Here is an 11,979-nt window from a genome sequence, read left to right as displayed (position 1 = left end):
AAAAAAAAAAAAAATAGATGACGATTTCCATGATAAGAACAAACAACAAAATACAAAAGAGTGAGTTGGGCTGAAGCCATGGGTCTGCTGGCTCCAGATCCAGAATCAGGTGGTGGTGGCTGGGTGACAGGAAGTCTACTACTCCACCTGAGACAAAGGACTTGAGTTTGAATCATTGCTCTTAGTCTGAGCTGTGACTTAGGGAATCTGTGGGCCCACAGAGGTGAGTGGATACAGATGCAGTCCTGAAACCAGAAAAAGATCCAAGCTACATGCTGGCTTGGTGACTGGACCTGCGATATCTATGACATTGTCATGACCTAGGCCCCTGAGCTGCATTTATAGCACCTGGTTCTGACATGGAATTCCAGAAAGCCAGTATAAAGACACCCACAAAACCACTAGATTTAAAGAAGCAGACACAGGGAGTGAGGAGAGACAAAAAGTAGGCTGAAAACAATAATAAAAAACACTTTAAAGTAAGCCTGTAAATCAAAATTGCAAAATTCACGAAATCTTATCCTGAAAAAATACAGTCAATAAAACATGAACATGAATTCACTCCAGAAGGAAATTAATTTTAATGAACAGTGTGACAAATTGGTTAAAACAAGGAAGCTTAAAGAGACCCATAAGAGAATAACAGTTATAAAAAGAATTAGCCATCACGGAACTAAAATAAGCATAAATGAAGCAAGAACAGATAAATATGCAAAAATAACCAAATAGAACTCTTTGAGTAGAAATATAACCCTTGATATTTTAAAAAATACTTAATAGATGGACTGAACTCTAGACCTAGTAGGGGAAGTTCTCATGACTGGGAAGATCATAGGGAGGAGTTCACACTAAATTCAACATGGAAAGACAAAGAGTTAAAATACGTGAACGAGTGGTTACATACATATGAGTCCAGAAAAAGAGAATGAAAAGAATGACAGAGAAGTAACATAAGGTGCTTAACATAAAAGCTTTTGTTCTAAGAATTATCCAGTTTAAAAGACCTAAATCTCAGATTGAAAGGTCTCTCTTAATACCAGAATAAATAAAAATAAATTCCCACCTAGGAACATTGTAATGAGACTTAGAACATAAAGAATAAAAGGAATGCTTACATGTGCTGGGAAGAAAACATATTATCAAAAAGAATAACACCGAGACTTGTCAGCAGCAACACTAAATGCTACAAAGCAAGGAAGAAAGCAGTCTTTAAAGTGCTAAAGGAAAAAAAGCTTTCAACTTAGACTGTTATATCCAGCTCACGTTGTTAACCTTTTCTCTCCCATCCCTACTCTGGGACCCCTTAATTCCATGGTATGTGTACAAGCATCTGCAAGAGCAGCCAGCTACACCTCTGTGGCCTAGAGTTACTGCTGCCTCCTTCCCTATAGCATGCAACCTGGGCAACTAGGACCAGAAGCAGAAAGCAATGCTGCCTCAATATCCTTCATGCAGTCAAATTTGTATAGGGGATGGGGAGGAGATAAGAAATATGAGTACCTGGGAAAAAGAGGAGCTCCAGGTCATGGGAAGAAAGATGTGACATGACGTTTTTGAAAGTTCGAATAGATCCACATTCTGTTGAAACCTTGAAACTTTAAAAATTTGGATTCTTACCAACATCTTAAGTTCTTCTTGCTACTCTTAACCTCCCAAAAAGCAGTCTCTAAGTCACATAGATGATCTGTTGGGTATTTTCTCTCTCAGCCACGGAGAGCTGTGAAAGGAAGAATCGCCGTTTTCTCAAGCAAATCGGTTTCTTTGGTTCTCACTCCTTGCCTGCTCCTGATGCTTTGACCCCGTTTATATATCAAAGTGCTCTAGAATAATGGATGGTCTTGGGTGGTGAATAAAGGTGGATAAATAGGGACAGTGACAGTTAAATTGGGTGCGTTTCTTACAACCTTGATGGGTTTTTTCCCTCCCAAGTTTCCTTCTCCATTGAAATGCCACACCAATGCTTGTTGCATTTATGAGGGGGCCAAACCAATGTGTTGTTTTTCTTTTCTTTTCTTTTTTAAGCTTCCCTTGAGAATAAATGGTAACAGAGAGAACTATTTAACAAGGTCCTGGTTTCTCTTGCAACGCAGTAGCTAAACTTGCCTGCTTTTATGTGCATTTTTGTAGGGATCAGCTTGGTAGACAGTATTAGCAGAGAAATGACACCTGGATCTTGCTTTGCAAGCCCTTCTCCCATCAGTCTTAGATTAGGCCCTGTTAAGCCATGCACAGCTGTTAGTTTATGCGTTCTACAGCAGTGGGCATAATGAATATAATTTACCCCCAATGGACAAAGGTGTGTACCAAGTGAATTTAAATAATTGGGGTGGATTGGCTAGTAGCTAAGAAGTGGGCTTTTAATAAGATGCTGAAGATTGAAAAGTTTTTTTTTTTTTAGAAAAAAAAATTGACTATAGATCTATAGATATGAAAAGCTAGGGTTTGCCCTCCTTGTGTCTACTCTCCTTCCAAATATTTGTATCCAAAACTGTTCTTTCCTCTCCCCTACCTTGCACCCCTGTTAAAATAGAAATGGGGATTGATTAATGTCCCACTTGTGAATACATGTAAAATTTGCACAAATATATCTTCTGTGAAAATGATTTATTATCTGTAGACTTATTACCTGGGTGATGTCTTGAGATGTAAAAATCCCATCCTTTGGGTTGTTGTTTTTTGTTTTGTCCAAATAAATCTGATCTTTAAAAACAAACAAACAAACAAATGAACAAAAACAAAAAACGAAAAAGAGAGATGCGACAGGAGAGAACACTGAGAATGTAGCTATTGCCATTATAATCTATGATCTTAAAATGTCTCTCTCCTGCCGTGTGTGTGAATTAAGAATGAACGCAGCCATCTTAGCAACTAACACCAAGCCATCCAGTAACTGACACCCCTGTGAACCAGAAAGTCAGCACTCTCTGGGAGAGTGCGTGCGTGCGTGCGTGCATGCGTGCGTGTGTGTGTGTGTGTAATAGAGAGATGAAGTGAGATCACTGAGATTTTGTAGTTTTTCAAATGCGGTTTCTGTCAACACACGTGTCTCAAATCAGGGGCAGCTAGTACAGTAACAGTGTTTCCTGACTTTCTTGCATAACAGAGCTTACGGAATTTCTCTTCTAACCAAGAGTCATTCTCATTTGTGCTGTGAAGTTGCAGTGGACAGGGCTCCTCCTACACAAGAATGTATTGACCTAAGGCCTGATCTTTCCCCAGCACACAGTCTTACTAGTGGAATCCTCTATTCTGCATCTTCAGTCAAGTAGTTTGATCTGTGTTCTGCATGAGGGAGCACCCTGACTCAGCACTTGTGTCTTCTTTTCAGCTTCTGGGGTTTTCATGTTGCTTTGAGGCTGGAGTTTGTCCATGAAGATTTTTTGCAGTTATAAAAGAGCTGTTTATTGCAGGCCTTGTGGCCTCTTGATCAATTTAACAGCTTATTAACACCATCTAACAAATTTTGAAGACACTTCACTGAAACAAAATTAAGGCCATTTTTTTATGACTTTGGCACAATCAAATTTAATTTTCCCAAAATATTGCCTAAGTAGAAAGTACAAGGCTTCCAAATGTGATAGTAAGTGACAGATTTTTTTAATTGATGAGAAATGTAGAAAGTAGATGCATTTCTGAAACACCAAGTAATTTAAGTTCTAGTCAAAAATAAGAAATTAAATAATATGCTATCTCTCAGCAGACTTGCAAATGGAGTGTCTTTTGATGACATTTATTGCTCTCTCTTTGATTACTAAGAAAATATAGAAAGGGTAGAGAAGAAAAAAAATCAGGTATTTTGGCCCTGCCTTAGAGATATTAAATTTTGGAGTCTACTATGTTACAGCCTGCTTTTTTTTCCTTTTTATGTAATAATTAATATAATAATATATTATTATAAAATTTTCTTATGAACTTTAATATGACTGCAGCATAGCATTGTTTTATAATTGCATAGTATTCAATTGTGTGAATGTATCGTAATTTGTTTAACCAGTCCTCTACTTTCTGTCTCTTTGGCTGTTTCTGATTTCTCACTCTGATAAGTAATGTTGCACTGAACTCCTTTCTACAAAAAATCTTTTTTGTACACCTTGAATCCTCTTTTTAAATGACTTCTGAAACATTTTTATTTTCATCCTGAAGGCAGGAGTAACTACCTTTAGTGATAAATTTTAAGTGACAATTTTCTTCTAGTGCCGGCTCTCCCAGGAGTGCTGACTTTTCTAGTTCACAGGGGTGTCAGTTACTGGATGGCTTGGTGTTAGTTGCTAAGATGGCTGCGTTCATTCTTAATGGACAGGCTCTCAGTTAATAAACTCTTCATTTCCTTTTCGAAACTCTAGAATTGCTTTTACCATTTCATTCAAACCCATTTTTAAAAAATCTGAAATGGTTCTCATGTCAAGTTCTTCATGCAGCTAAAATTAATTTTGATGTGTTATTTGAGATTGAGAACTGTTTTCCAAGAACTGTTATTTTTGGAGTTTTAGTAGCTGTTCCTGTACCTGCCCAATGCCAATTCATTACATTTATCAGATCTGTAATGTACATTTTAATTAACCTCATCGTTGGCCAAGTAGAGCTGTGTAATACTTAATTCAAATTTTGGAGAAATTTGTTGGAGATCTTAATACATGGTTCAGTCCTATTTAATATGAATCAGGCTCACAAAACTGCAGTCCTTACATTAAGTCTCTCTTAAATCCCAGCAGCCAGAAAATGAAGTCACTTTGGACCACAGCCTAAGAATACAATGACTTCAGAACACAAAATCTTCAGTTAGGGAGGAGTTCATAATAGTCACCCTAACAAGAAGTAAAATTTAAACTCTCCTGGACAATAGTGAAACTGCTTATGCTCAAATAGCCAGAAAAGGGGCAAGGTGAGTGGCAGGGGAAGAAGAGAGGTTTCTCAGATTTATCTGTTTCATTTCATTGTTTTTTTCTTAATTGGTGTTTTTTGACAGTACAATATCTGAATGTATAATTATGAGATGGAGTAGTTCTCATAATTTTGCCACCACTAAAAATATCGGGAAAATGCAAATTTGTTCCAGCTGACCGAATTACTGCTAAAGTAAACCTGATTGATTAAAAGAAAAGCTTTTTTTTCCTCAATGTAAATAACAATGTTCTGAATATCTTGGGTTTCCAGGATACAGCAGCTGAAAATAAAGTTTACAGCCTATGGCAAATGCAGTGTATCTTAAGATGTATCATATTATCTGGCTGAAAACAAATAGCTGGGGAAAATAGGCATAATGAAAGTACCAAATTTCTAAGTCTATTTTTAATATTTTTAGTAGTACTGACCCCAGAAGAAGTATAATCAGTTTTTAATAAAGGCCAATTCAAAAGCAGCAGTGCAGAACTTAATATTCCTGGCACTTTTCATAATCATGGCTTGTTGTCACATAAACCTCTATCATTCAATTTATAAAAATTGGATAAGCTGCCTGGCTCATTAAATAGCTTACATGAGTTCATACTAACAGGGTGTCAGAGAAAGAAAGAAAAGCCTTTAGAAGGGCTGGAAGAGGAGGGCAGAGGAGAAACAGAGGCTCCCCTAAGAGCTTGGTGGGACTTGAGGCATAATTCCAACCACACCCTTCTCTCCCACACCTGAGCCAGAGCAACATTTGAGGAGCACAGAGTGACTGCAAGAATAAATGCTGCCTCACTTTTCCACTTTATAATAAAACAAAAATTATGTGATCTTCCATCATCCATTTGTAACTCAAGATGTCTTGGAGCTGGGAAATTAGGGGAATTTACTGGGCAGTGTGTATGGGCGTTGCTATGACTAAGGGGAGAAACAGCAGAATTAGGACCTAATGAGTCTAGAAGGATGGGGTTGGGCTTCTCCTGGGGGATTATAAATGTGTAAGTCACCAGCTGACAGAGCTCTGATCCCTGACTCAATGCATAGGAAATAGAACCACTAGGGGAGGGTCTATGGCATTTTAGATACCAACAATGATAGTAACACTAGCATTTAGAGTTTATGAAGAGCTTTAATTCTTCTCTCATTTCTATTCCATGGACTCCCTTACATTTCTAACCGCGGGTAAACTCAGCAGGAATGATGCCTGAAATAGTGTATCATTCCTAAGTTGCTAGGGAAAGATTCAGTAAGCTTTTAATTAAAATCACAGGAGAACCAGATTCTAAGGAGTAGTCAGTACACAGCAGTGTTGCACTGTGGACTTTGCTGCACTCAGTAGGCTCTCTATGGTCATTCAGAGAGATCAAATGGCCCACTACTTACTGAGAAGGAAACTTGAGAAATGCTGTGCTGCTTCCTAGAATCACTGATTTGCAGGCAAGTCTTACCCTGAGTATGGTAAAGAGGCACCAGGAAGGACTGGGAAGACCTGGCTGCCTGTAAGCCTTTATTTCCCTCGCAGGTGCACGTATGCCATTTTCAGAAGAAGAGAACACTGTTCACCTATTCTCCAGTCTAGTAAGGCTGGCAGTCCCAGATACTGAGTCAATGACCAAGACTCAACTCTCTCCCTCACTTCAGATTGCCAGTACATAATTTGGCTCTGGGAAAGAGTTCCACATTGATACAATACCCCTCATGAAGTTTACAAACAGCCTGCAACTTCCAATATCCGGTCTTGCCTTCAATATCATAACTTTTTGCATTGCTAACATAAATCTACTTCATCTATGAAAAGCATTAACTCCCGGAGAACCATCACAGTGAAAGCCAACAGCTCTTCTTTCAATATTACCATTCATACCAAGGCTCTGGCATTCCCTTTAGCCAGCTTTGGCTTTGTGATTTTTATGGAACCCTGTGACCATGGTTTCAGCAGGACTAGCTATGGGTCGAACAATCTGAGCTATCTTGACATTAACGTTCATGGAAGCCCAGGAAAGTCTTTAGCTTTGGGGGATGAGGAAGGCATTCCGTGGAAGTGCCTGATGCTTCTCTCTGCTCAAGCATAAGTAAGTCCACATTCAGTCTCATAAGCTGGGGATCATTGAGGAAGCTCTCAGGGCTGCTGGAAAAGGGTCAGGAATTCCCCAAGCCTTGGGGTTAGGACTGCAGATTAGCCCGTTGAATGTTAATTTGAGGTCTGGTAGTAAGGGACCAACAGCTGTTGGGGACCCTAGAAAGGCAAGTGGGTAGCAAGCAGGGCTTCAGATGACTTCCTCTCTGTGGCCTCCTGGGCCACAGAGCAGAAATTCTCTCGAGCTTTTCACTGTTCTAGCTTCCACCTTGGTCATTCATGAGTTTCGTTAAAGGAAACACACAGGAAGATTCAGCAAGAGAGAAGAGGCAAGGCAGGAGAAATAATGGCACAATGAACATTTAAGAGAATGCAGGGAAGAGAAGGAAGGAGGATTGAAAAAGAGCAGTTACTGAAGCTGCAGCCCATCTGTAGCCATCAGTGTCTGATACACATGATTTGCACTTAACTTTTGACTGAATCTCTTAACAGTTTTTTGCATTAACAGGAGATGTCCTTATTTGCATTTTGTAGATGGAGATATGAAGGGTAGAGACTGAAGTATCCTTGCCCAAGAACACAGAGTGAAGTAGTCAGATTTTCCCAGACTTTATCCTCTGGCCTTTTGAGACTAAAATGCCTTATTGTTTAAGCCTTAACCAGTGTATTTCATTTGAAACCTCTTCCTCGTTGGGTTCCAAGACACAATTGCTGTTGCTGTTCTGCACACTGCTAAAGGAGAGATGATTGTACCATTATTATTCCAGAATTGTAGTGGAGCATCAGAATGATGCAAATCAGTTATACATGTCAGAGATGGAAGCAACTTTGGAGATCACTGAGCTCATCTCCTCATTTTCTAGATTAGAAACATGAATATAATCCAGAGAGGTGAAGGGGTTTTCCCAAAATTACGTGGCTGTGCAGGGAGAGCGGGAACTGCAACATAGATGTCTTGATTCCTAGGCAGCTATCTACCCAACGGTCTTACCAGATACGGATTTGTTTCTTTTCTGAATATATCCAATCCAAAGTAGTTAGCATTCCCAGAACATTCCAAGTGGGTGACCAATAGCAAACAACTCGGTGTGATCTAAAGCACTGATTTCTGGTGTTTTCTTCAAGGGTGTTTTGGCTTTCAATCTGTTAACCATAAGGAATATTGAATTTAGCAAAGTACATTGAAGTTTTCTGTGCAACATGTTTAAGAACAGCTGAAACCAATTAAGTGCTAATCAGTTTTACTCTGTCTGATGCAGAGTGGAAAAAAATGTTCCAAAGGTCTCTCCACCCTGAGATGTTCTTGGCAACGGGTCTCTGTGCTGTGGGCCCCCTCCCATCTCTCTTAGTCATGTACCCTCAAGAAGAGGAGATCTGGCCAACTCGCTTCAGATCTAAGATGAGAGCAGAACTGAGTTCAGTATTTTCCCTTGAAATAAAAGTTTATCCTTCCAAAAGCACAGGCAACAAAAGTGAAAATAGACAAATGGAATTGCATCAAACTAAAAAGCTGCACAGCAAAGGCAACAATTAAGTGAAGAGACAACCCATGGACTGGGAGAAAATATTTGCAAACCATACATCTGATAGGGAGTTAATATCTAAAAATATATAAGGAACTCAAATAACTCAATAACAAGAAAACACATAACTTGATTTTAAAATGGGCAAAAAATCTGAACAGACATTTTTCAAAGAAAGATACAAGTGTCCAACAGACATATAAAAAAAAATGTTCAAACATATCTAACAGGGAAATGCAAATTAAAACCACAATGAGATATAACCTCACACCTGTTAAAATGACTATTATCAAAAAGCTGAATGATTATAAGGGTTGGTGAGGATGTGAAGAAAACGGAACCCTTGTTTACTGTTGTTGGGAATGTAAATTAGTACAGCCATTTTGGAAAATAGCATGGAGGTGCCGCAAAAAAACAAAACAAAACAAAACAAAACAAAAACTAAAAATAAGGCTGAACTTGGTGGCTCATGCCTGTAATTCCGGCACTTTGGGAGGCTGAGGTGGGCAGGTCACCTGAGGTCAGGAGTGTGAGACCAGCCTGGCCAACATGATGAAACCCCGTCTCTATTAAAAATATCAAAATTATCAGGGCATGGTGGCAGGCTTCTGTAATTTCAGCTACTCAGGAGGCTGAGGCTGGAGAGTCGCTTGAACCCAGAAGGCAGAGGTTGCAGGGAGCCGAGATCACACCATTGCATTCCAGCCTGTGTGACAAGAGTGAAAGGCTATCTCAAAAACAAACAAGCAAACAAAAACCGAAAAATAGAATGACCCTACGATCCAGTGATCCTGTTTCTGGATATATATCCAAAGAAATTGAAATTAGTATATCTAGGAGATACCTGCACTACCATATTCTTTTCAGCATTATTCACAATAGCCAAGATACGGATTCAAACTAAGTGTCCATCAAAGGATGAATAGGTACAGCAATGGTGGCATATATACACAATGGAATACAATACAACCTTCAAAAAGAAGGAAATTCTGTTATTCACAGCAACATGGATGGAACTGGAGGAATTTATATTAAGTGAAATGAGCCAGGCACAGAAAAACAAAATACTGTGATTTCACTTACATGCAAAATCAAAAAAAGTCAATTTAATAGAAACAAAGAGTAGAAGGTGGTTATCAGAGGCTGGGGTAGGAGGAGGGATAAGGAAACGGACAATGTGAATCACCAAAAACTACCAAGTTTCAGTTAGACTGGAGAGATAAGCTTTAGTGACCTATTGTACTGTATGGTAGGTGACCACAGTTAATAATGTATAATACATTTCAAAATTGCTAAAAGAATAGAGTTTTAACTATTCTTTTATTGTCCCTTCACTATTAATCTCCCAAGAAAAATAAGTTGGTGAGGTAGATATATTAATTAGCTTGATTGATCTTTCTCAAATATATACAATACATAGATCAAAATATCACATTGTACCCTGTAATTATTTGGTTATTAAAAGTATTTTCTGTTAATTAAAAAAATTTTTAAAGCTCATCCTGGGAAGAAAGAAGGCTGCAACTCTGAGGCAATGCATATCACAACTATGAGAATAGGAGAGGTGGAGGAAGATAGTGAAATCCAGCCATATCCATCCTCTGTGGTCACCTCATGGACTTAACCAACCATCTCTGTTACCTAATTTCCTAATGCCAATTCCCTCAAGCTCCACCTTCTTGCATGAGAGATAGACAGCAAAGTGAAAGGTTTTCAAATCCAACAAATTAAGTTTTGAATTTGGGCTCTGCCAGTTATTAGATGTGACATTAGACAAACTATTTAATCTCCCTGAGCCTCAGTTTACTTACTTGTAGAGTAATAATACCAACTTGAAAAATTAAATGATTTGAGATCTATTTTACAACATGGTGACTAAATTTAAGACCAATGTATTGTATACTCGAAAATTGCTAATAGAGTAGATTTTAAGTGTTCCTACCACAATTAAAAGATAAGTATGTGAGGTAACATTATGTTAATTAGCTTTATTTAGCCCTTTCACAATGTACATTCTTCAAAATACCATGTTTTATACCATAAATGTATATAATTTTTATTTGTCCATGAAAAATAAGAAGAAAATAATTCAATGAGGTAATGGAATGTCTGACACATAGTGGGTGATCAATAAATGCTAACTGTCCCACATCATTCCTTCTAATAAATTCTTTGTGTACCCTTTCCTATATTCGTTCCATTTCATTTCACTTTTCTATTAGCCTTGTTCAAATATGTTAGAGTGTGTGTGTGTGTGCACATGTGTGCACGTGTACATCTTTGTGTCTGTCTGACTGTCCTATCATGTCTTTTCTGGAGGACAGATGGATGATTAGGAAGCCACAAGCCAAAATGTCCTGATCTGCTGTGTACACAACAGGGAACAGATCACTCCTGATCATTTCCAGGGTTTTCAGCTTCTAACCCCAAGCCCAAAATTCTATGGGCTTCTGGAAGACATCCACAGTTTTCAGCACCATTCTGTGTATATATATTTTTAAATCTACTGGGAATGGAGGTGAAAGAATGTCATACAAACTAAACTTGACCTTGAAAATGCCCACCACTTCCCTCAACTCAGCTGAGGGTTTGTCACCTTCTATGTCACCTTCTGCCCACATGGTATCATTCTCACTGTACCACCAGTTGCTGAGTGACTATGGGCCACCATCCCTAGGCTATACCCAGGGAACTGGAAACAGTCTAGTGCCCACAAAGCAAATGTGCTAAACTGCTGGCTGTCATCCAAGGGTTGTGGGAGTGATCAGACCCACCTACACAGGGAGCAAGAGCACAATGAAGAGACCAAAACAAGTTATCATTTATGCTAAAGGACTAGTTTGGGAGTGTTTGGCTAGAACAGAATGGAATGCCAGATTCTAACCACCTTCTTAGCTTTGCGAGGTATTCCATCTTTTTACAAGCTAGGAAGTTACAGTTCATCTCCCCTGTTCAGATGAAACATGTTTTCAAAATGGTAGCCATTTGGTTTTTCCTCCTGGTTTCTTTCCCTAGTTCAGTAGGCTTTGAAACTAGAAAAGATTTTGCAGTTGTTTAGGATTTGCATTTTAAGTAGTTAGAGGTACTCAGAGTTTTAAAGCATTGATTTAAAAGATGCACATAAAAGTTTTCTATCTCACAGCAAACTGTTGCTTACCTTCAAGATACCAGTGTTGCACTTTAATCTTCTCTTTCAAATACATTCATGCAATCCAAATTGTTTTTTGTTCCATTCCATAAAGTAATACACCTATAAGAATTTTATTTTTGGCCGAGTGCGGTGGCTCACGCCTATAATCCTAGCACTTTGGGAGGCCGAGGCGGGTGGATCACGAGGTCAAGAGATCGAGACCATCCTGGCCAACAGATCGAGACCATCCTGGTCAACAAGGTGAAACCTCATCTCTACTAAAAATACAAAAATTAGCTGGGCATGATGGTGCGTGCCTGTAGTCCCAGCTACTCGGAGGCTGAGGCAGGAGAATTGCTTGAACC

General features: G+C 38.8%; 1 long non-coding RNA gene across 3 annotated transcripts in view; it reads left to right on the top strand.

Moving 5' to 3' along the window:
- Positions 1-11,979, top strand: part of LOC108292546 — an 87,926-nt gene that overhangs the window by 68,510 nt on the left and 7,437 nt on the right. The window contains exons 3-4 of one of the 3 annotated variants that reach the window (XR_005197559.1): positions 4,710-4,882; positions 7,496-8,569. This is a non-coding gene — a long non-coding RNA (uncharacterized LOC108292546). The other 2 variants (XR_005197558.1, XR_001820308.2) reach the window with 2 other exon arrangements.

The sequence above is a fragment of the Cebus imitator genome, unplaced genomic scaffold (genome assembly GCF_001604975.1).
Source record: "Cebus imitator isolate Cc_AM_T3 unplaced genomic scaffold, Cebus_imitator-1.0 Scaffold494, whole genome shotgun sequence".
NCBI lineage: Eukaryota > Metazoa > Chordata > Mammalia > Primates > Cebidae > Cebus > Cebus imitator.
The sequence above is the reverse complement of the archived record's forward strand: the minus strand, read 5'-3'. Positions and strand labels throughout refer to the sequence as shown.